The following is a 24,513-nucleotide window of genomic DNA, read 5'->3' on the forward strand; positions in this document are numbered from 1 at the left end:
AGATTCTGTGTGGAGGCTATATATACCGCTCCACCCACTCTTCATTTGTGGAGAGAGCCATCAGAACGTGCCTACACTTCCAACATTCATTTTCTAAGAGAGAACCACCTACGCATATGTTGAGACCAAGATATTCCATTCCAACCATATGCATCTTGATCTCTAGCCTTCCCCAAGTTGCTTTCCACTCAAATCATCTTTCCACCAAATCCAAATCTGTGAGAGAGAGTTGAGTGTTGGCAAGACTATCATTTGAATCACAAGAGGAAGGAGTTCATCATCAACACACCATCTATTACCTTTTGGAGAGTGGTGTCTCCTAGAGTGGTTAGATGTCACTTGGGAGCCTCCATCAAGATTGTGGAGTTGAACCAAGGAGTTTGTACGGGCAAGGAGATCGCCTACTTCGTGAAGATCTACCCTAGTGAGGCAAGTCCTTCGTGGGCGATGGCCATGGTGGGATAGACAAGGTTGCTTCTTCGTGGACCCTTCGTGGGTGGAGCCCTCCGTGGACTCGCGCAACTGTTACCCTTCGTGGGTTGAAGTCTCCATCAACGTGGATGTACGATAGCACCACCTATCAGAACCATGCCAAAAATCTCCATGTCTACATTGCGTTTGCTTCCTCCAAACTCCTCCTTTTACCTTCATGTGCAATGTTTTACATTCCGCTGCTATACTCTTAGACTTGCATGTGTAGGTTGATTGCTTGACGTGAGCTAAGTTGCTAAAATCTGCCAAGACTTAAAATTGGGAAAAGGCTAGATTTTTATTTGGTCAAGTAGTCTAATCACCCCCTCTAGACCTACTTTCGATCCTACAAGTGGTATCAGAGCTACGGTCTCCATTTACCTTGATTTCCATAGCTTTTGGTGATCATATCCTTGGTTTCACAACCTAGGAGAGTATGGCGTCTAGCAAGGGAAATTACCACCATAGAGGTCCTTACTTTGATGGTACTAATTTTGCTAGTTGGAAGCATAAGATGAAAATGGATATTCTTGGACATAACCCCGCCGTTTGGGCTATTGTGTGTATTGGCTTGCAACTTGAATTCTTTGATGGGAGAGAACCGAACCGTGAGGCTACCGCGGAAGAGTTGAAGATGTTGCAATACAATGCTCAAACTTGCGATATCCTCTTCAACGGATTGTGCCCCGAAGAATTCAACAAAATCAGCCGTCTTGAGAATGCAAAGGAAATTTGGGATACTTTGATTGATATGCACGAGGGTACCGACTCCGTGAAGGAATCCAAATTGGATGTGCTTCAAAGTCAACTTGACAAGTTGAAAATAAAGGATGGTGAAGGTGTCGCTGAAATGTACTCTAGGCTTGCTCTCCCCACAAATGAGATTGCCGGCTTAGGAAGTGAAGAGATGACCGATAGATTCATCATCAAGAAGATCCTAAGAGCCTTGGATGGAAAATATGATACTGTGTGCACATTGATCCAAATGATGCCCAATTACAAAGATCTCAAGGCAACAGAAGTCATTGGAAGAATTGTTGCTCATGAGATGTCAATTAAGGATAAGGAAGAGTTTCACAACAAGTCAAGGGGTGCTTACAAAGCCTCATGTGATGCACCTACATCATCAAGTGAGAAACAAGCCTTCAATGAAGAATTAAGCCTAATGGTGAAGAACTTCAACAAGTTCTACAAGAATAGAAGCAAGGAAAGAAGTTCCAAGTCAAGGTCCTACAATGACAATAGATCTTTGAGTCGTGAACGTAATTGCTACAATTGTGGAAGACCCGGACACTACTCCAATGAGTGTACAGCTCCCTACAAAAGAAGAGAAGATTCACCCAAAAGGAGAAGTATAAGAGAAGAATCAACACCAAGAGAAAGAAGGAGCAGAGATGATCGTTATGAACGAAGAACATCACAGAGAAGCAAGGATTCGGAAAGTGTCATGGAATTGTCACGGCAGATGTCCTCATGCATGGACTTAGTCGTGGAGCCATCGCCGCTAGGAAGCTTAAAGGGGTTAAACGGGACAAAGGACACGAGGATTATACTAGTTTGGCCCCTTACGTTGAAGGTAAAAGCCTACTCCAGTTGAGGTGGTATTGCTTAGGGTTTCGATGACCAGGAGCTAAACCGCTCTGCTTGGCTATCGATCTGATCTTACTTGTCCTGAACCGCCGCTGGGTCGTCCCTTTATATAGAAAGGTTAACGCCCAGCGGCTCTCAGAGTCCCGGCCGGCTCATAAACTGTGTCCGGCTCGGACTCTTAACTATTCTTTCCTTACACTACAAGTCATGCCATAACGGTGGTTTACCACTACGGGCCTTAAGCCGCCTCTGGGCCTTAGACCTATTACTAAACCGCCATCCTTAACCTATCCTTGGGCTTCTGAACGAAGAGCTGTCGCAACGTAACCCGGCCCATCTATGGCGGGTTACACCAGTAGCTATATCCTCAACATTAGGCCCCAGATTGATTTGAACCGGTTCATCTCAATCTTCAATATCTTAAGAAAAAATCTTCCGGCTTCTGTTTTGCAGAAAGGTTATAACCCGCCATGACGTCATCTTCTGGATTCTTGGTAACCCGCCATGATGTCATCTGCCATTAATGCACATTATGTCTAACGTATCTCAACGGATCCTTATCTTAATAACTATCCCAAAAATCGAGGCGCCTCTGCAGCTGGATAATCATGTCTTCAGCCTCCTCGTTTCTCGCACCCACTCATCAGCCGTCCCTTATAAATAGGCCCGACTGGGTCCTCTCTCGCTCTTCCCTTTCCATCGTCTTCCTCCTCTCAACGCCCCAGAACCCGAGCTCCGCCGCCGCCGCCGCGCCTCTCGTCTTCCTCAGCCTCGGCCGCTGCATCAACCTGAGTTGGTCCAGAGAACGGCGACGACTCTCCGCAGTGAACCTGCAACCGTAAGTCTTCTTCTTCTCGGACGTCAGATCCGCATTAGGGTTCCGAGCTTTCTCCGTGTTCGTCGTAGTTCATCTCAGTTCTTTTATAGTTCTTCCACCGCGACTTCTTTTGATCCAAAAAACAGTACAGAACTCCTGCGGTAGTGGTTTCGCACCCATTTCCAATACTAGCAGATCTCTTTTGCTTGCAAAAAGACCTCATTAGAACTTATGAACTTCTTTGTGCCAGTTTTTAGGTCTAGAAAATTTTCCTTTCTGGACGACCATTTGATCCAAAATAATTACTGCAATTTGTGAAACTTGTTTGTGCAACACTTAGCAAAAATTGCATCTGTTAGCTATGGCGGCTCATATCACCGGCTTAAAAAAGGCGATGCTTCATAAATATTCCGGGTCATCCATACCAGAGCCAAAAAAATTAACTGCTCACGATATCCATAGCGGCTTAAATAACCTGACACAATTGGCCATATATCATTAGGCCCCTTCATAAGCCGCCACCTTAAATACTGAACCAAAATTTTCCTCCGGCTTAAATTTGAACCAGAAATTTTATTTTGTCATAGGCTTCCATCCTTCACAATGCCGCCCAAGGCTCCCAAGGCACCCATTACGTGCAACTGGGTTAGATCCAACGTTACTGATAGCACCTTAGCTGACTTCGTGAAAACGGGTTACCTGCCCAAGAAAGAGGTCATGTCCTATCGTGCTCCTGACCCGTCCGAAGAGAGACCTCAACCCAAGGACGGAGAGGTTGTCATATTTGCTGATCACATGAGCCGGGGCTTTGCTCCTCCTGGCTCAAAATTCTTCAGAGATGTTCTGCACTTTTTTGACCTGCGACCTCAAGACATTGGACCCAATTCTGTGTCAAACATTTGTAACTTCCAAGTGTTCTGTGAGGTATACCTTGGAGAAGAGCCTAGCTTACTACTCTTTAGGGAGTTATTTTATCTGAACCGCCAGAATGAATGTGCCAACGTGCCTAGCTTGGAACTCGGTGGAATCTCAATCCAACGACGGAGAGATTGTCTTTTCCCTTATGCTGAGCCGCCAAGCCACCCAAAAGATTGGAACCAGACATGGTTCTGCTGCCAAGATACTTCTCCGGCTGATGAGAACCCTCTGCCCGGCTTTCGCGCCCTGCGTCTGGAGTCAAATCACCCCCTGCCAGACAAACTATCTCAAGCTGAACGTCAACTGCTTATTCCTACCATCAACAAAATCAAAGCTCTTCTGGGGAACGGCCTGAATGGCATTGACCTGGTCCGGGTCTGGATTGCCTGGCGGGTGATTCCTTTAAGCCGCCACCCCGACTTAATGTGTGATTATACCGGCCGGAAGGATGATCCTCTTCGGCACAGTCCCGGCGACTTACCTGAGGACGTCATTGATGATATGACCAAGTCTCTTCTGAACGAGAGCCTAGCAGATTGCGGGAGGACAGGTTTAAGCCCCTTCTGCAAGGCTAACCCGGCCCCAACGGTAAGCTATTGACCTGTACACCTCACCTTCCATTTTAACGATTTCATCTTAACTTCAAAAACCTTTGTTGTATTTTACAGGCTAATGATAAATTCTGGAAGGTCAGGTATGACCATGAAGCTGCTAAGAAAGCCAGAAAGGTTAAAAAAAGCCGCCAGGAAAGCCGCTCCCCGCAAGAAGGGGAGTAAAACTAGCGCCTCAGACCTGCTTCACCTGGAAGACACCTCCGAGTCAGAGGTAGCCCTTGATTCTTTAGGCTCCTTTTTTAACCATCTTATTGACATGGATTATCAGTAGGAGGACACCGGAACGAGTCATGAAGTGATTGAAGAGGTAACTATAATTTCCTCCGACTCGGAGCCCTTGCCAAGACTGAAAGTCCGAAGAGTAACCCGGAAAGTAAGATTTTCACATCCTTTAGCTTATCAAGATCCTCAATTTCTTTTGAAGCGACAGATTCATGAAAGTCGGAGGCAGACCCGGACCAGCAAGGATGCAGACCTCTCCTCCGGCTTACCCGAAGCATCCAGGAAGTGCCGGACTGAGGTTATCTCCGACTTATATCCTTTTCATCCTTGGGCGGGCGTCACTCGTCAACCACTCAATTCTTCTGATTCAAACTATCAGGGAACTTCACCTTCCCCCGGCGAATCCATGCAGTCTAGCTTGCCGGCTTTCAAAACCGCACCCGGGTAATGATGATCAGCTTATTTTGTGCCTATCTTACTCATGTTTTTGCACTAACCCTTTAACTTTCAGTGTACAAGTAAAGCCCAGCAAGAGGGCAAAGAAAAATAAGCCGGCCGAAGAGCCGGTCCTGACTGAACCGGATGCTTCTGCTCATGAGCCGCCGTCTGCACCAGCTCCGGAAACCACCACTGCTCCATCTGATGAGCCAGTTATGGAAGGTTGTGATAACCCGGAGATCCCCAACCCGGCTCATCCAGATGACCCGGACGTTGTGATTACCCGGACCGAGTTTGTTGAACTGGGAAGACCCACCGTGTTGGCTAGGTGCTCTGCCAAGGAAGAACTCTGGACCGCCGCAGGGCCAGGCTGGACATCACTGATTATGCCAATCTGAGCATTGGAGATATTGTCGCTGGCTATATTAATCAAGTGCACAACAGCCGGGACCTAGAAATTGATATGGTGAAGAAAATACAGCAAAAGTCTGAGTATGACTCTCTTGCTTATTCCATAGTCATCCTTACCATGCCATGTAGACTTAATACCGGCTTAATAATCACTGCAAGAAAAATGGCTTACCTAGTAACACTCAAAGGCCGGTTTAAACAGCATAGTTGAACCGGTCCTTACCTTATTTTAATCAAGTAGTTGAGCAACCTTATGCATTAGCCCCCAAGTGCCAAGTACCTTTGCCTGCAAAGTGCTTGGGACTTATTTTCATGAACCGGCACCGTAAATAGAGCTTTTCAGCATACATTAGCCCCCAAGTGCCAAGTGTCTTTGCTTGCAAAGTGCTTGGGACTTGATGTTGTATTATAATCACCCTAACTGTAACCCGGAATTTGTACAGGCTGCCTGTAATAAATTTGAATTGGAAATCTCTGATCTGAAGAACCGCCTGAAGACTCAGGAAAGTGAAACTCAAAAGGCCAACTCCAAATTTGAATTCAGTGTATCTGCACAAGAGAAACTGAAGAAAAAGTTTGAAGCAGAAAGAAAAGCCTGGGCAGATGAAAAGACTGCTTTGCTCAGCCGGGCCGAACAAGCGGAGGCCACTCTTACTGAAAGAACCGCCGAGCTAACCGGCTTAAAACGCCATGTATCTCAGATGGTCTCCGCAATCTTTGGTAAGTTACTCTACAAGTTTCTAACTAGTTTACATCGTTTATTTCCCATAAGTATCTCAATTGCCATCAACTCACCTGACTTTGTAATGCAGGTCCCAGGAGTTCCAATCTCAACCAGAACGTGCTGACCAAGCTGAAGGCGGTTTACACCTTGGTGGAACAACTTTACACCGGGTCACAACGTGCCTTAGCCGTTGTGGCTCTGTCAAATGAAGTTCCCACTCATCTGGCAGATGTACTCAGGCAGCTTGCCGTGCTTCCTCAACGCTTCCAAGAGTTAGGACGAGCTTCTGCAAGAGCCGGAGCCATAGCCGCTCTAAGCTGGGCCAAGGCGTTTCTACCGGAGCTAGACCCGGCCGACATCGCCCTCGGGTATCCTAGCTTGAAGGAAGATGGCACTCACTTTGACCAGAAAGACTTCGCCGCTTGTGTGAAGAGCGTACGCCCGGTGGCCACTTTGATTGGTAATGACAAAGACCTTACCAAATATCAGCCGGGCTATGACGCGGAGAATCAGAGGATCCCAACACCTCGTTATGAAGCAGTCAGCATGATTCCTCTGACTCGTAAGCATACCTTTGCCCCTGAAGTTGACCCGGCCGGGTTAATTGATGATGAAGCTCAATTTGAAGCCTTGAGTGGCATTGACTGGAAATCATCAAACTTCCAGGACATGGAAACAGCCGAAGGAGCGGAGAGGGATGAGCCGGAAGCTTCGGCCCAACAAGCACCTTTGATTTCTTAGGCGACTCATGGTTATGTCTCAAAAACAATGCCTCACCTTTTGGACTCGGGGAGTCTTGTAATAGAGTAGGATGAACACTTAATTTTGTCGTGCCATCGTGCACGTGTGTAGCGCTTAACCCTATTTAAACTGCTCTTTTATATTCTTCCGGGTTATGTTTGATCCTCTGCTTTCCCTAAGTTGAAAGAGCTGTCTTTAATTGTCCTGCATAGAAAACAAATCACAAGTCTCTAGGCGGCTTACCACATGGAGAGTCATATATTCTACATATAACCCGGAATATGAATCGAAGTTATAATAAACCGGCTCTCAATTATATCTTCGAGATAACCATAACAACATACCTGCGAGCCTTCCAATACACTTCCGGTTTATGTAACCCGAATAATGAGGTTGAGAACTCGACTCCGGTTCACCAGCACATTATTAATCAAGATTAAACTAGTGGAATAGGAACCACCCTTGAATGCTTTATATATCATCAAAGAACTGGTTTGCAAACCAAGAGACCTCAAAAATTTAGGGGCTTCTGATTCGAATACGACCAGAGAACCGTCTCAAAGGGGTTAAGCTAAGATTCGAATGCGATCATATAGCCCTAGTGGCTTTGGCGTTGCCGATCAAGAGGGTACCGACAGCTGTGTTCTCTTTGGTTCGAATACGACCCATGTTTGAATAGGAAGCCCCCAAATGACCTTCAGAGTTGTTTAACGACGTCGATTCGAATACGATCCACGTCGGTTCCCAAAGAGGGTTGAGCTATGATTCAAATATGATCAAGAAAAACTCCCCAATGAGCTCGGCAATATGCCAATCAAGCTCGGCAATATGTACATTACGAGAGCCGGTGGCTCAAGTGTAATAAGGCCGAAGCTGAGCTATGTTCCATGGCCGGCGGGTCTCCTCCTCCGACTTACGTGAATCTTTGTGCTCCCGAACATCGATAAGGTAGTATGACCCATTGTGCAAGTTCTTGCTGTGACCACAAAGGGCCCTTCCCAAGGTGGGGATAGCTTGTGTGCATCTGTTTGATCCTGGATGAGCCGGAGCACCAAATCACCTTCCTGAAAGGTCCTGGACTTAACCCGGCAGCTGTGATAGCGGCGCAGGTCTTGTTGGTAAATCGCCGAGCGAGCTGCTGCTACGTCACGTTGTTCGTCCAACAAGTCAAGAGCATCTTGACGCGCCTGCTCATTATCCGCCTCGACATAAGCCGCCACTCGAGGCAGGCCATGACGGATGTCGCTAGGGAGGACCGCCTCAGCTCCGTAAACCATGAAGAAAGGTGTATAACCCATAGACCTGTTAGGAGTAGTATTAATGCTCCATAATACGGAAGGCAACTCCTCCACCCAACAACCCGGCGTCCGTTGCAAAGGGACCAAAAGTCGGGGCTTGATGCCCTTCAAGATTTCCTGATTGGCTCTCTCAGCTTGACCATTGGATTGAGGGTGAGCCACTGATGAAACATCAAGCCGAATATGCTCTCGTTGACAATAATCTGCCATGGCGGCTTTAGATAGATTGGTACCATTGTCGGTTATAATGTTGTGTGGAAAGCCAAAGCGAAATATCACCTTTTTCATGAACTGAACCGCCGTGGCTGCGTCACACTTACTAACTGGCTCTGCCTCAACCCACTTTGTGAACTTGTCAACTGCCACCAAGAGGTGGGTCTTCTTATCTTTGGACCTTTTGAAAGGCCCAACCATATCAAGCCCCCAGACTGCAAACGGCCAAGTGATTGGAATCATCCTCAACTCTTGAGCCGGCACGTGAGCCCGTCTTGAGAACTTCTGACAACCGTCACATTTACTGACCAACTCCTCTGCATCAGCATGAGCCGTCAGCCAATAAAAACCATGACGAAAAGCCTTGGCCACAAGGGATTTTGAGCCGACATGATGGCCACAATCCCCCTCGTGAATCTCACGCAAAATTTCTTGACCTTCCTCAGAGGAAAAACAACGCTGAAAAGCTCCAGTGATACTACGATGATGCAGCTCGCCATTGATAATTATCATTGACTTAGACCGCCGGGTTATTTGTCTGGCCAAAGTTCCATCCTCAGGCAATTCTCCCCGGGTCATGTAAGCCAAGTATGGCACTGTCCAATCTGGGATAACGTGGAGAGCCGCCACCAACTGTGCTTCTGGGTCAGGAACAGCCAAGTCTTCCTCTGTAGGCAACTTGACAGAAGGGTTATGCAGAATATCCAAGAAAGTATTAGGCGGCACCGGCTTTCGCTGAGAGCCCAGCCGGCTTAATGCATCAGCCGCCTCGTTCTTTCTGCGATCGATGTGCTCTACTTGGTAACCCTGAAAATGTCCAGCAATGGCATCAACTTCACGGCGATAAGCCGCCATGAGGGGGTCCTTGGAATCCCACTTGCCTGATACTTGTTGGGCCACTAAATCTGAGTCACCAAAGAACCTTACCCGGCTTAAGCTCATCTCCTTAGCCATCCGAAGACCATGGAGCAAGGCCTCGTACTCAGCTGCATTGTTAGTACAGGGAAACATCAACCGTAGTACATAACAAAACTTGTCACCTCGAGGGGAAGCTAACACAACTCCAGCCCCCGAGCCCTCCAATTGCCTGGACCCGTCAATGTGAATAGTCCAGTATGTATTATCCGGTTTCTCTTCAGGCACCTGCAGCTCTGTCCAATCGTTGATGAAATCCACCAATGCTTGAGATTTAATAGTAGTGAGTAGCATGTACTTTAGACCATGAGGCCCAAGTTCTATAGCCCACTTAGCAACTCTTCCTGTGGCTTCTCTGTTTTGGATGATATCTCCTAGGGGAGCAGAACTGACCACAGTGATAGGGTGGCCCTGGAAATAATGCTTAAGCTTCCGGCTTGCCATGAACACCCCATAAACAAGCTTCTGCCAATGTGGATACCGTTGTTTGGACTCAATGAGTACCTCGCTAACGTAGTAAACTGGCCGCTGAACCGGATGTTCCTTACCCGCTTCCTTACGCTCCACCACCACAGCCACACTGACGGCTCATGTGTTAGCGGCTACATACAACAATAAAGGCTCCTTGTCGACAGGAGCAGCAAGGACTGGCGGCTCAGCTAGCTGTCTTTTCAAATCCTCAAAAGCAGCATTAGCAGCATCATTCCAGACAAAGTCATCTGTTTTCTTCATCATCTGATACAGTGGCATGGCCTTTTCACCCAACCGGCTTATAAACCGACTCAAAGCAGCGATGCGACCCGCCAGACGCTGGACGTCATTTATGCATGCCGGCTTAGCCAGAGAGGTGATTGCCTTGATCTTCTCCGGGTTAGCTTCAATGCCTCTGTGAGAAACCAGAAAACCCAAGAGTTTGCCTGCAGGAACACCAAAAACACACTTGGCCGGGTTAAGCATCATCTTGTAGACCCGGAGATTATCAAAGGTCTCTCTCAGATCATCTATCAAGGTCTCCTTCTCTCTGGATTTGACCACGATATCATCCACATAGGCATGAACGTTGCGCCCAATCTGATTATGAAGACAATTCTGCACGCAACGCTGGTAAGTCGCCTGTGCACTCTTGAGCCCAAAAGGCATAGACACATAACAGAAGGCTCCAAAAGGAGTAATGAACGCCATCTTCTCTTGGACCTTAACAGCCATTTTGATCTGATGGTAACCAGAGTACGCATCCAAAAAACTCAAATGCTCACAACCCGCCGTAGCATCAATAATTTGATCAACACGAGGGATAGCAAAAGGATCAGCCGGACAAGCCTTGTTTAAATCCGTATAATCCACGCACATACGCCAGGTGCCGTTCTTCTTGAGCACGAGCACCGGGTTAGCTAACCATTCTGGATGAAAGACTTCAATGATAAACCCGGCCGCCAAGAGCCGGGCTACCTCCTCACCAATGGCTTTCCGCCTCTCCTCATTAAACCGCCGGAGGAATTGCCTGACTGGCTTAAATTTCGGATCCATATTAAGAGTGTGCTCAGCGAGTTCTCTTGGTACACCCGGCATGTCAGAAGGTTTCCATGCAAAGATGTCCCTGTTCTCATGGATGAACTCGATGAGCGCGCCTTCCTATTTCGGATCCAGATTGGCACTGATGCTGAACTGCTTAGATGAGTCTCCTGGAACAAAGTCAACAAGTTTAGTCTCATCAGCTGACTTAAATTTCATTACCGGCTCATGCTCCGTGGTTGGCTTTTTCAAAGACGTCATATCTGCGGGGTCAACATTATCCTTGTAAAACTTCAATTCCTCTGTCGCACAAACAGATTCAGCGTAAGCATCGTCACCTTCCTCACACTCCAAGGCTATCTTTCGGCTGCCATGAACCGTAATGGTCCCATTGTGACCCGGCATCTTGAGCTGCAAATACACGTAACACGGCCGTGCCATGAACTTGGCGTAAGCAGGCAACCCAAATAAAGCATGGTACGGGCTTCTTATTTTAACCACCTCAAAAGTCAGTATTTCCGCCCTGTAGTTGTACTCATCTCCAAAGGCTACTTCCAGCTCGATCTTACCGACTGGATACGCCGACTTACTGGGCACCACCCCATGGAAAACAGTGTTGGACTGGCTGAGGTTTTTATCAGTTAATCCCATACGATGGAAGGTCTCATAATAGAGGATGTTGATGCTGCTGCCTCCGTCCATGAGCACTTTAGTGAATTTATACCCCCCAACCTGAGGAGCCACCACCAAGGCCAGGTGACCCGGATTATCAACCCGGGGAGGGTGATCTTCCCTACTCCATACAATAGGCTGCTCAGACCATCTTAAATAGCGGGGAACCGCTGGCTCAACAGCATTTACAGCCCTCTTATGAAGCTTCTGGTCTCGCTTGCACAGACTGGTAGTAAACACATGATACTGTCCACCATTGAGCTGCTTTGGATTGGTCTGGTATCCCCCTGCTGCTGCTACTGATTACCCTGGCCAGATTGCTGATTAAAACCCCCTTGAAAATTCTGAGAATTGGAATTTGAGCCGCCGCCCGGGCCATGAAAGCCGCCAGCGCCTGAGCCGCCGCCCTGCCCATTGTTGCCATTAAAAGCGTTGGAATTTTTGAAGGCTTTCATGATTGCGCAGTCTTTCCATAGATGAGTGGCCGGCTTCTCCCTAGAACCATGCCTTGGACAGGGCTCATTCAACAACTGCTCAAGCGTCGGGCCTGACCCGCCGGCTCGGGGAGGTGGTCTCGCCTTACGTCGGTGGTTGTTACCCTGTGCATTGGCGTTGGCCACAAACTCCATACTGCCATCAGCCTTACGTTTGTTACCTCCCTGGTTCACCCGGTTATGCTGAGGGCCCTTGCCATTGCCATTCTTCTTTCCCTTCCCTGTCCTTTCATCGTCAGACGCGGGATCCTTGGTACTATCAGAGTCGGCGTACTTGACCAGAGCCGCCATCAGCGTACCCATATCATTGCAATCGCGCTTGAGCCGCCCGAGCTTCATCTTCAGGGGCGCAAAACGACAATTTTGCTCCAACATTAAGACTGCAGAGCCGGCATCCATCTTATCAGACGAATGTATTATCTCTTTGACCCAGCGAACCCAATGGGTTGTAGACTCGCCCTCTTGCTGCTTGCAGTTAGTCAAATCCACAATTGACATAGATTGCCTACATGTATCTTTGAAGTTTTGGATGAACCAGGCTTTTAGCTATGCCCATGACCCGATAGAATTAGGCGGCAGTCCTTTCAACCAAGTGCGGGCAGTCCCATCCAACATCATGGTGAAGTATTTGGCCATTGCCGCTTCGCTGACCTCTAGCAACTCCATAGCCATCTCGTAGCTCTCGATCCATGCTCCGGGTTGTAAATTAGCCGTGTAATAAGGTACCTTCCTAGGTCCTTTGAAATCCTTGGGCAGACGTTCATTACGGAGAGCCGGAAGCAGACAAGGGACACCTCCGGTCCTCGTAGGTATGCCCGCCTCGATAGAAGCCGTCGGATAAACCGGGAGGGGCTGGTAAGCCGTCAGCTGATGCGCCTGCTCCGCCTCTTGTCGTGCTCTGTCTTGGTCTACCACGTTAAAGGCTCCATTATGTGCAGGCCATGGCCAGCTGGCAAGTCACGGCGCCGGACGTTGCTTGAGCCGGTCGCTGAAACCATGTGTCTACTATAACTTGGGCTCCGGCCTGGATGACGGGTTGAATGAATCCTGTCCCGGCTATATGAATATGCCTCCTGTTGTGCCAGAGCCGTCTGAAGAAGTTCTCTGACCCGGCGGGTTTCGACCGTCGTTGGAGAGTCGCCCTCGACTAGGAGAGCCGCCAGTCGCGCCGCTGCGGCGATCATGTTTTCCAACGGGTTGGCATAATGACCCGGTGGTATTGGCACGTACTGAGGCGGGGTAGGGTTCACACGGGGAGGCCCCATCACTTGCGGCTGAATCAGCGTTCTAGCCCCGGGTGCCGTGATTTCTGGCGGGTTACTGGGCCCTGCACCAGGCGTGTTAAAGAGGTTTCGAGGATCGTAAACCGGAGGGAGTCTTGATTGAGCCTTCTGATGCCTCCTTCTCATGATCTCATTGGATGTGTTTTGATCCATCGTGAGCCGGAAAGACTTTGCCTGAATCAGCTGAGTCTGGGCGTCGAGAGCCGCCCGCTCTACAGCCATCCTGATCCCTTCTGTTGCCAGATCTTCCTTGGCTCTTGCTATATCCAGCTTTAACTATGCCACCTCCGCATCATGTTGAGCTTGATCCGCTGGGACGACCGTAGCGGTTAACAGGGCCGTCGTCTTGTCCGTGAGATCCATCAGCACCTGAGCCGGCGAGTGCACAGGGCCTCCTGCCCCAGTGGCAGAGTTTTGAATAGGTTGTGCGCCGGCCATGAAGATTCCAACCCGGCTCGGCGGCTCAAAGGGGTCCGGAATACAGTCGCCATCGGAACAACCCCTGAGCCTGCCATCTTGAAGTTGATATAACGAGTTGGTCTCATCTGTGGACGACTCGCCGTCAGAGCGAGTGGCCGTCTCCTCGCCAGATCCAGATCCTTCAGATAGTCCTCCATGGACACATCCCACGAAAGCATGCTTCAAGGCAGGCAGAGTCCGGGCGGGTCTCGCACGCTGAGCCGTCTCGATGAGGTCGGCGCAGAGGTCCGACTCAGGGCCCGGCTCGCCAATCTTGCCAATGAAAACGTGGATTCCGCCGAAGGGGACCCGGTACCCGTACTCGATTGAGCCGGCGTCGGGGCCCCAGCTTGCATCGTCGATGTAGAGCTTGCCGCGATGACTCTTGGTCATCCGGCCCACAGCGTATCCCTTGAGCCCTTCGAAGCTGCCCTTCAAGAACTCAAATCCACCATGCGCTGGCCCCATGCTGGGTGCCAACTATCGTGGAATTGTCACGGCAGATATCCTCGTGCAAGGACTTAGTCGTGGAGCCATCGCCGCTAGGAAGCTTAAAGGGGTTAAACGGGACAAAGGACACGAGGATTATATTGGTTCGGCCCCTTACGTTGAAGGTAAAAGCCTACTCCAGTTGAGGTGGTATTGCTTAGGGTTTCGATGACCAGGAGCTAAACCGCTCTGCTTGGCTATCGATCTGATCTTACTTGTCCTGAACCGCCGCCGGGTCGTCCCTTTATATAGAAAGGTTAACGCCCAGCGGCTCTCAGAGTCCCGGCTTGCTCATAAACTGTGTCTGGCTCGGACTCTTAACTATTCTTGCCTTACACTACAAGTCATGCCATAACGGCGGTTTACCACTACAGGCCTTAAGCGGCCTCTGGGCCTTAGACCTATTACTAAACCGCCATCCTTAACCTGTCCTTGGGCTTCTGAACGAAGAGCTGTCGCAACGTAACCCGGCCCATCTACGGCGGGTTACACCAGTAGCTATATCCTCAACAGAAAGGAAGGACAAGTCATCAAGGAGATACACAAAACGAAGACATCCAGCTCATGTTGGTGAATGGGTATCCGGCTCTGACTCCGACAATCACTCCGAGAGAAGTTATCACTCCGACTCCGAATATACTCAAGATGAAGGTGTTGCTGGTCTAGCACTTGTGTCAACCAACTCCTACGACATATTTGACTCACCAAATGAAGGAATTGGAAGATGCTTCATGGCTAAAGGCCCAAAGGTATCACACCCCGAGTATGTTGATTTCAATAGTGATGAAGATGATTTGCTAGGTGATGATGATTTACATGTTGACAACTCTAGTGATGAAAATTATGAAGAACTTGCTATTAATCATGTTAATCAAGATAAAACAAAGAAGGATGATAAGAAGGAGATTGAGTGTCTAACTAAAGATCTAAACACTCTTAAGTTAGCTTATGAAACTACCTTGGAAGATCATCGAGAACTTCTAAAGACTCATGAGAAATTATGCTTTGAAAAGCTCAACCTTGAGCAAGAGCATGGGTTCTTAAAAGAAATCAATGATGATCTTCGCAAGAAAAGTTCTTCTTACATTGCCAAGCGTTTACTCTTGTCTACTTACATGCCACAAGTTACATCTAGCAACAAGAGTAAGAAAGATTCTTCTTCTAGTAGTAACAACAATCATGTTAAATCCAATGTTGCTGCCTCCAGTAGTTCTCTTGATTCCACTAACGATTCTCTTAGCCAAGTTATACTTGAGCAAGAAAATAGCTTATTGAAGGGAATTATAGAGAAAGGTGTCTACAAGAGTCTTGCCAGAAGTAAGCAATTTGAGGAGATTGTATGCAAGCAAGGAAGGCACCAGAAGAATCAAGGTATTGGTTTGAGTGGGAAGAAGATCAATACCCCAAGACGAAGTTTGTTCCTTAACAAGAGAAGTATGATCCTACTTCTTTCCAAGGGACACAAGCTCAGGATGATCTTCCACCACAAGACCACAAGAAAAAGGGCAAGCACAAGCTTCAAGAGGAGATTGATGCATTTGAAGAAGCTCCTAAGGCCTTGGCACTACAAAAAAATACACTTCTGTGATGATACGTGTTTGTCACAGTAGGTCACGTTTTCTGTCATGCATGTACATCCATGAAAAATTTATGATAGAATCAAGATAGTCATACCTGTGCTGTTGTACAAGTGTTCCATGATATTACCAAAATTATCATCATGGAAGTGTCCACTTCCATGACGATAAATCGCGCGTCATAGAAGAGCTTTCGTCAAGGGTGACCGACACGTGGCATCGACCGTAAAGGCTCGCCGTTAAGCTACCGGGTGCGGTTTTGGATCCGATAACCCGTTAACAGCCCGGACCAATGGGGATTTTCCACGTGTAAAATTCTCATTGGCCGACGAAACAACGTGTCAGCTCCTCGTTGGGACAGATGTCATCCACTCATTGGACAAGAGGCACCTATGATATGTCCACACGTGGCATGGCCCAATAGAGGCCCATTCTGATGAAAAGGCCGGCCCAGCTAAAGGCCCACCATGTTTTTTCAGACACTAGTGGGCTGTCCCGTTAATAGCCTGCCATGTTTTGGGTCAAATTGAGGCCCATATCAGATCAGGCCCGTTCATAGCCTGCCGAGTTTTGGGCCAAATTACGGCCCATATCGGATCAGGCCCGTTAACAGGCCACTGTACCTTTGGGCCCATTCTAAGACAGGTTTGTATTCCAGCCTATTAAATGCCCGTTTACCAGTTCGGCCCGATAATAGTTTTGGGCTGTTAGCGGCCTATGGAGTATCTGGGACGTTGTAGGCCCGGTTTAACTTTAGACCATTTAACGGCCCACGCAGAAACTAGGCTATTTCTTGTCCCAACTAACTTTAGGCCTCTTAATGGCCCGTAGTCTTCGTGGATAAATTTCAGCCCAACTGGCCTATCGGCCTGTTAATGGCACGTGTAATAGTTGGGCCTAATTACAACCCGAGTTGAATCCGGGCTGCTTACAGCCCATCTGATAATGGCTCGTGACACTTTTGGGCTGATGGCCCACGTGGATACCGGCCTTCTTAAAGCCCATAATTTTATTGGGCCAAACAGGCCCGAGATATATTTTGGCCTGTTAACTGCTCGTCCTATTTGGGCCCAACATGGGCCTTAGGAAGTTTCAGCCTGTATTTTCCTATGAATTTTTTGGCTCAACGCTAGCCCAATCTAGGTTTTAGCCTGTTAAAAGCCCATGGTATTCTCTGGCCCAGCTGGCCAGAACTTTACTCGGCCTGTTAAAGGGGGGAAACTGCTATAGGTTTAGACCTGCTAATGGCCCAAGATGATTATAGGCCCATGTTTTGGCCCATATGAGTAACGGGCCGGCCTGAATACCGACAACACTGAGATCCACTGAACCTTCCGGCCTAAATTACAGCATACCGACCAAAGAATAAACCTAGACTATACAATAAAGAAATTACGGCATATTACATCCACTGGGAATCAAAGTTCGCTACCGGTGATAATAAAGCGCAACATGACCGCGGATTACATACACTGGGCATCAATGGTCGCCACCAGTGCATATAAATGCGCCGACAAAAGAATATACAAAACTGAGAGCACTTCAGAAGGCACTAGGCCTGGCAAGGTCGGGCCCCGCAAGCAGCCGAACAAGCTGATGAGACCTCAGTTGTGTCAATGATAGATGCTTCATCCCTAGCTGTATGGCACCATAGTGCGCACGACAGTCCCCTGACATCTTCATTATATCTTTGACTTCAAGTCGGAGCTGAGCTGAAGCAAGCCTTTCCGCTTTAAGTTGAGACTGAAGAAGTCGAACTGATTGAGGCATAGAGGTTGTCTCACACCTGCTAGTGAGTAGCTTCAACTCACTGTCTTCATCAAGATAGGACCTTGGGGTCATCTCGTTGTCCTCAAGATGGTTTGGCTCACTATCTTCCCTAAAGTTCTGCCTGACATAAGAGATACGACTCTGAAAGAGAAATAGGGAGACACGTAACAGGTTTCACGATTATATAAGCAAGTAAATGGATCTGTTCTGCATAAGGAACATGTTTTTACAACTACAATTTAAAACTGGTAGTTGTTGCAAACATCCAATCAGATGTAAACAGCAAAGTAAACAGCAGTGGAGGAAATGATGCCTATCCAAATCTATACTAGAACAAAGATTGAAGGCTTGAGAAGGATGAACTTACATTACATGTTAACACGGGCTGGACAAAGCCCTTCTCCATGTTGATGGAAGGATAATTCAATAAATTCCCCAAAGAAAATTGTTTATAAGCGTTGCCATTATTCTACATTTTGCAAAGAGTAAATATAGATCAAATAATATTGGAAGAAACGGAGGATAATGAAGCTCAGGTGCAGACTGATGATACATAATCAAATAGAAATTAATTAAGTACAGTGTTACAAGGCAAAAGGTACTGACAAGAGGAATGCAGACATCAACGTGTGAAGTGGCATTGGCTTTATTCAACATTTTGGTAAGAGTAAATGTAGATATGATAATTTGGAGAAAGTGGAGGGCAGGGCAGATCAGATGCAGAGTAATGCTAGACAATCAACTATCTCGCGATGCAAGTACAGTAATACCACCACCGTCCGTTATTACTTGTCGCTCAAATGGATGTATCTAGCATTATTAAGTTCTAAATACATCCAATTGATCAACAATTAATTCGATACAGAGGGAGTACATGACAACATGTACTTACATGAGCAATCCAAAACTTCATAACCATCGTGTTAATTCTACATTTATCTAAGAGTAAATATAGATCTTATAATTTCAAGCAAAGGGAGGATAAAGAAGCGAACATTTACAGTGATGCTACACAATCAAACAGCAATGAGTGTAAGTATGCTGACAAAGGGCAAGAGGTACTGACAAGAGCAATGCAGAGCCCAGTATTGTCGTGAATTCCTATGATCCTTTGGGCAAGGAGATTCATCTGAAATTAGTTTTCATACAAGAGAGAAAGTAAGGCACATGCAGAAATTTAGGAGTTCAAATTTTGAATTGATATCATAGACAGTACCTGACGCTAGGCTCTCTACAGTTCTAATAGGGGTTTGGCCACTATAGTAGTGGTAAAGTGTGGTACAGTTGGGCCTATGTTTTCTGTGTGGCTGCTGATCTATCTGATTTAACAGGTATCACTACCTTTTCCAAATACCTAGTTTGTACTCCTTGAGGATCTGCACTCACCCTCTTTCTTTTCAACATCTATTACGAAAGAACAACATTTGACTGGAAAAACATAGTATGACGACACATGGAATAGGTACAGAAAATGGATAGGTATGGCATATACTCATATATGATGCTTAAACTAAGCAGATGGTGTAATAAAGTAGAAGTAATGCAAGAGGTCAGATGCAAAATATGTGTGACCAATACAACCTTGCCAAGTTAGAGCAAGCACCTTGATGGGTGAATAAGATAGGCCATCCTCCACCATGCCAAGTTTGTTAGCCGGTGGATTGTTTCACAATATTCCTCTTGTGCGCCCATTCTCATATTCATTTTGATAATGTTGAATACCTGACATGCATGAAAACATAAAAAAGGTGAGATTACCTTTGTAATGCAGAAGTGATTCTAATCCAATACTTCCTCCCTGTAAATCACTTTGTGCAATCTCTGCAATTCTTCTAAGAGGTGCCATGCATGCTGTAATTTGGTATGTGCATTAATATAATGTGGCCTACTACTGAAAATATGATAGCTCCTGAAGTGATGATACTTCACAGATGATAGCTTCAGGATATAGTAAAGAAGAACAAGTCGACCTGACCTGATAGATTCAAAATATACTAAGGGAGAATAACTCGACCTGACCAGTCGACCGCAAGAGAAGAGGATCATCTTAAAGAAGAGCAGAAGAGCAAGAAGATTGAAGATATTACAAGTCTTTCTATACAATGTCGGTTGGCCACCCATGATGAACCAGAGCGCACAGAGAAATACTATTCCTTCTGATCTCTCCATATGTGGCTCACATGCATTTCGAAACTAAACTAGGAACATTTAGCTGACCAATTAAACATCTCTCAGTTTTACTAATATCATCATAATATCATATTTGAATTTGTACAACTAAGCTTGTTTAGCTCGATGGGTGGAGCAGTGCTATTACGACACGAACCACGTAGGCTGATCGTGGTCATCATAAAATGGGGAAACCGTAAGCATGATGAGTATAGTGTTGACCATGGCAGTGGGATGGCAGATCTGAAGCTGCAAACTGCGCAAAGGGTAGTTAGCAACCGATGTTTGCTTTGAAATAACAACTAAGATTTGGTATGGACAAGAAAGTACAGTCAACAAGTGACAAAGAAATGCAATTCTGATGTCTCTCTATGTGTCGCGACATGCATGTTGAAACTCAAGTGGGACCTTTAGCTAACCAATTAAATGTGTCTATTAACTAATATCAGTATCATATCACAATCATATTTGAACAACTAAGCTTTGGAATTTTGAGTGTTGTGTTGTTTAGCTTGAAGGGTGGAGTAATGCTAGTACGACAGAAAGCACGTACACAAATCATAGTAGAGTAGATAAAAGGGGAAAACCCTAAGCATCAAGAGTAAAATCAGGAAAGTGGATCTAGCTGGACCAGTGGGTGGCGCACATGCTTTTCAAAACGAATATAGGAATATTAGGTGACCAATTAAACGTTCTCTATTTTAGTAATATGAGCATCATATCAGATTCGTATTTCAACATGTAAGCTTCGGAATTATGAGTGGCATGTTGTTTCGCTTGATGGGTTGAGGTCTCGAGGAGCAGTGCTAGCACGACACGAAGCAGTGAAGCACCTACGATGATGGTAGTGAATACAAAGGATGGAAACCATAAGCTTTACAAGTATAGTGACCGTGCCATGGCAGATTTGAAGGTGCAAACCGAACAAAGCTACTTCGCAACCAATGTTTGCTTTCAACTAGCCACTACGATTTGGTACGGACAAGAAAAGTACAGTAAACAATTTACGATCTATTTTTCGGGTAAGATCAATAACTTAAGCACATATGGAAGAGTACCACATCTCTTGCGACGCCGTGTAGGCCCCTGCTGATTCGTTGAGGGTGCTGCAGGTGCGATGGCTGTCGGCGGCGGGGAAGAAGACTTTAGACGGCAGACGGCCGGGTCGGGGGATAAATCCTGTTGCCGTGGATGAGGCGGTCGTAGGAGCGGCAACGACAAGGTGGACGACAACACCGATGAAGCGAGACGACGCGATGAAAGGATCCTGGTTCGGCGCCGTGGATGAGAGACGTCCATCTCTTGCAGTGGACGACGGGGTAGGGGTAGCGGCTCCAACAAGGTGGAGGATGGGGTGGCAGACGGAGGAGGCTGGCCGCAGTGGGGAGGTTGTCGTGGCACCGACGGTGTATGAATGGGGAAATGGAGTGCGAGGGGGATCTCAAACTTTGGGACGCGCTTGTCTGAAATGTGGAAAAGTTACGAACTTATCCCCCGTTTAAAATTTCGGACATCACGTCGGTTGGGGATAGGACGGTAATTTCGCATCTCCCAAATATTTGCCGGTAACGATTTCGGGTGAGGAGAGGGTGTTTTGCCGCCCACGGTTGGCGCCCACGGTGTATGAACGGGGCTGATAGGTAGGGCGGTTGTGTCACGTCTGAGGGAAGTTACACATACGCCCCTATTTAAAATATTAGCCTACACCGATTTCGGACGAGGAGAGTTTGTTTTGCTGCCCACCGTGGATGAATGGGGAAATGGAGGGAGAGACACATGTCTTTCGGACGAGCTTGAATCAAATGTGTTTTGCCGCCCAGGTTTGGCGCCCACTGTGTCTGAATGGGCTCAGAGGCCGTCGTGTCACGTCTGATTGAAGTTACAAGTCTACCCCTATCGACAGCAGTGTAAATCCGGTCGATAAGGATGTCAAGTGTCAGGGGTAGACAATAATTTCCATCTCGCAAACACTTGCTTCGGGCAGCCCACAAATGATAGTGGGTGTTTAGCCGCTTCATTCAAAACTCGGGAGAATTAGCATTCGTGTTTGCCCTGGGCCCTGGCAACTAAATCTGAATCCAATTTTTATTCGATTACGAATATCCACAGATAATTCCACGTTTTGTTATTTATTTCTTCAAAACCACAACGATTTATTCCACCTTTATATATGATTATGATTTAGAAATGCCATGATCTTCGAATTCAGTAGGTTGGATACACATTGAGTCAAACAGTTATTTCATCCAATACAATATGCTCACACGAAAAACAGCTCACCTTATGTCAATCATACAAGTACTGAGGATTACCTCGCCTACAAAATTCGGATCATTACAGCTCATGGACAACATAGGGGGTCTTACAACATAATCCATTCAGAGACATGACACAACATGCAAGTACAATAATCTAATGACAATTTCAACTGGTATCTAAAGAAGAACTGGGATTACCCTGGGCTTCAGATAGCAGAAGCAGCAGGACCTCCTCCGTCTTCAAATGCAACATTCTTACTTCCTCCAATTCTTGGGTTGCTTGCATAATGCGTGCAGCTAATTGAATGATTTCTAGCTTCAAGATCAATATTACCTCATTCATGGCAGCCACACCATCTCTTTCTGCCTCTAGTAGAGCCTCAAGAACTATAATATCTGTGCTCAGACTGCTCTCCGGCGGTGTTGCCTCTGAACTGCTACCATCTGGTAACATGGATGGCGCACTGCTTCCACAAATAGATTCTAGGGTTGTACATTGTGTCCTAGTGTGAACCGCATCCTGAAAGGTTTCCGCTGGACATAAGTAAGAGATTATTATCGCATGATCCAGGCAGTAAGCTTACATGGTAAACGACATGCGAATTATTGCCGAGCATGGCAAGCTATATTTAAATGGTTCGAAGCAGCATCAGCCGAAAAGAGATTAAAATGGTAAGATGAAACTAGGGATGTAAGTGGCAAATAAACGACATCCGCCAGTCGCATCTAGTTAGTTTTTGCTAGCTCCCTAGTTCATTTTCCTCAAAAAACAAAAACTCTTTTGAACTATCATACCACTAGTGGACTTTAATCGGGATTAAACGGGACCCGGTTGACATCCCTAGTTGAAAGGGAGTGTACCACCGCTATATTTAAGTTGCCAAGGCATCTAAGCAGTTGAAATAATCTGAGAAAGCACTTAACAGTGTGGCCTCATTGAAGGAAATATGCCCTAGAGGCAATAATAAAGTATTATATATTTCCTTATATCATGATAAATGTTTATTATTCATGCTAGAATTGTATTAACCGGAAACATAATACATGTGTGAATACATAGACAAACAGAGTGTCACTAGTATGCCTCTACTTGACTAGCTCGTTAATAAAAGATGGTTATGTTTCCTAGCCATAGACATGAGTTGTCATTTGATTAACGGGATCACCTCATTAGGAGAATGACGTGATTGACATGACCCATTACGTTAGCTTAGCACCCGATCGTTTAGTATGTTGCTATTGCTTTCTTCATGACTTATACATGTTCCTATGACTATGAGATTATGCAACTCCCGTTTACCGGAGGAACACTTTGTGTGCTACCAAACGTCACAACGTAACTGGGTGATTATAAAGGTGCTCTACAGGTGTCTCCAAAGGTACTTGTTGGGTTGGCATATTTCGAGATTAGGATTTGTCACTCCGATTGTCGGAGAGGTATCTCAGGGCCCACTCGGTAATGCACATCACTATAAGCCTTGCAAGCATTGTGACTAATGAGTTAGTTGCGGGATGATGTATTACGGAACGAGTAAAGAGACTTGCCGGTAACGAGATTGAACTAGGTATCGAGATACCGACGATCGAATCTCGGGCAAGTAACATACCGATGACAAAGGGAACAACGTATGTTGTTATGCGGTCTGACCGATAAAGATCTTCGTAGAATATGTAGGAGCCAATATGGGCATCCAGGTCCCGCTATTGGTTATTGACCGGAGAGGTGTCTCGGTCATGTCTACATAGTTCTCGAACCCAAAGGGTCCGCACGCTTAAAGCTACGATGACAGTTTTATTATGAGTTTATATGATTTGATGTACCGAAGGTTGTTCGGAGTCCCGGATGTGATCACGGACATGACGAGGAGTCTCGAAATGGTCGAGACGTAAAGATTGATATATTGGACGACTATATTCGGACACCGGAAGTGTTCCGGAGAAGTTTCGAATTAAACCGGAGTGCCGGAGGGTTACCGGAACCCCCCGGGGAAGTATTGGGCCTTAGTGGGCCTTGAGGGGAGAGAGAGGGCAGCAACCAGGAGGTGGTGCGCCCCCTCCCAGGAGGAGTCCTAGTTGGACTAGGAGAGGGGGGCGCAGCCCCCTTTCCCTCTCCCTCTCTTTCCTTCCCCCCTTCTTTTCCTAGTAGGACTAGGAAAGGGGAGTCCTACTCCTACTAGGAGGAGGACTCCCCCCCTCTTCTTGGCGCGCCCCATAGGCAGCCGGCCTCCCCCTTGCTCCTTTATATACGGGGGCAGGGGGCACCTAAGAACACACTTGATATACAATATTTTAGTCGTGTGCGGTGCCCCCCTCCACCAGATTACACCTCGATAATACCGTTGCGGAGCTTAGGCGAAGCCCTGCGTCGGTGGAACATCATCATCGTCACCACGCCGTCGTGCTGACGAAACTCTCCCTCAACACTCGGCTGGATCGGAGTTCGAGGGACGTCATCGAG

The sequence above is a fragment of the Triticum aestivum genome, chromosome 2D (genome assembly GCF_018294505.1).
Source record: "Triticum aestivum cultivar Chinese Spring chromosome 2D, IWGSC CS RefSeq v2.1, whole genome shotgun sequence".
Taxonomy (NCBI): domain Eukaryota; kingdom Viridiplantae; phylum Streptophyta; class Magnoliopsida; order Poales; family Poaceae; genus Triticum; species Triticum aestivum.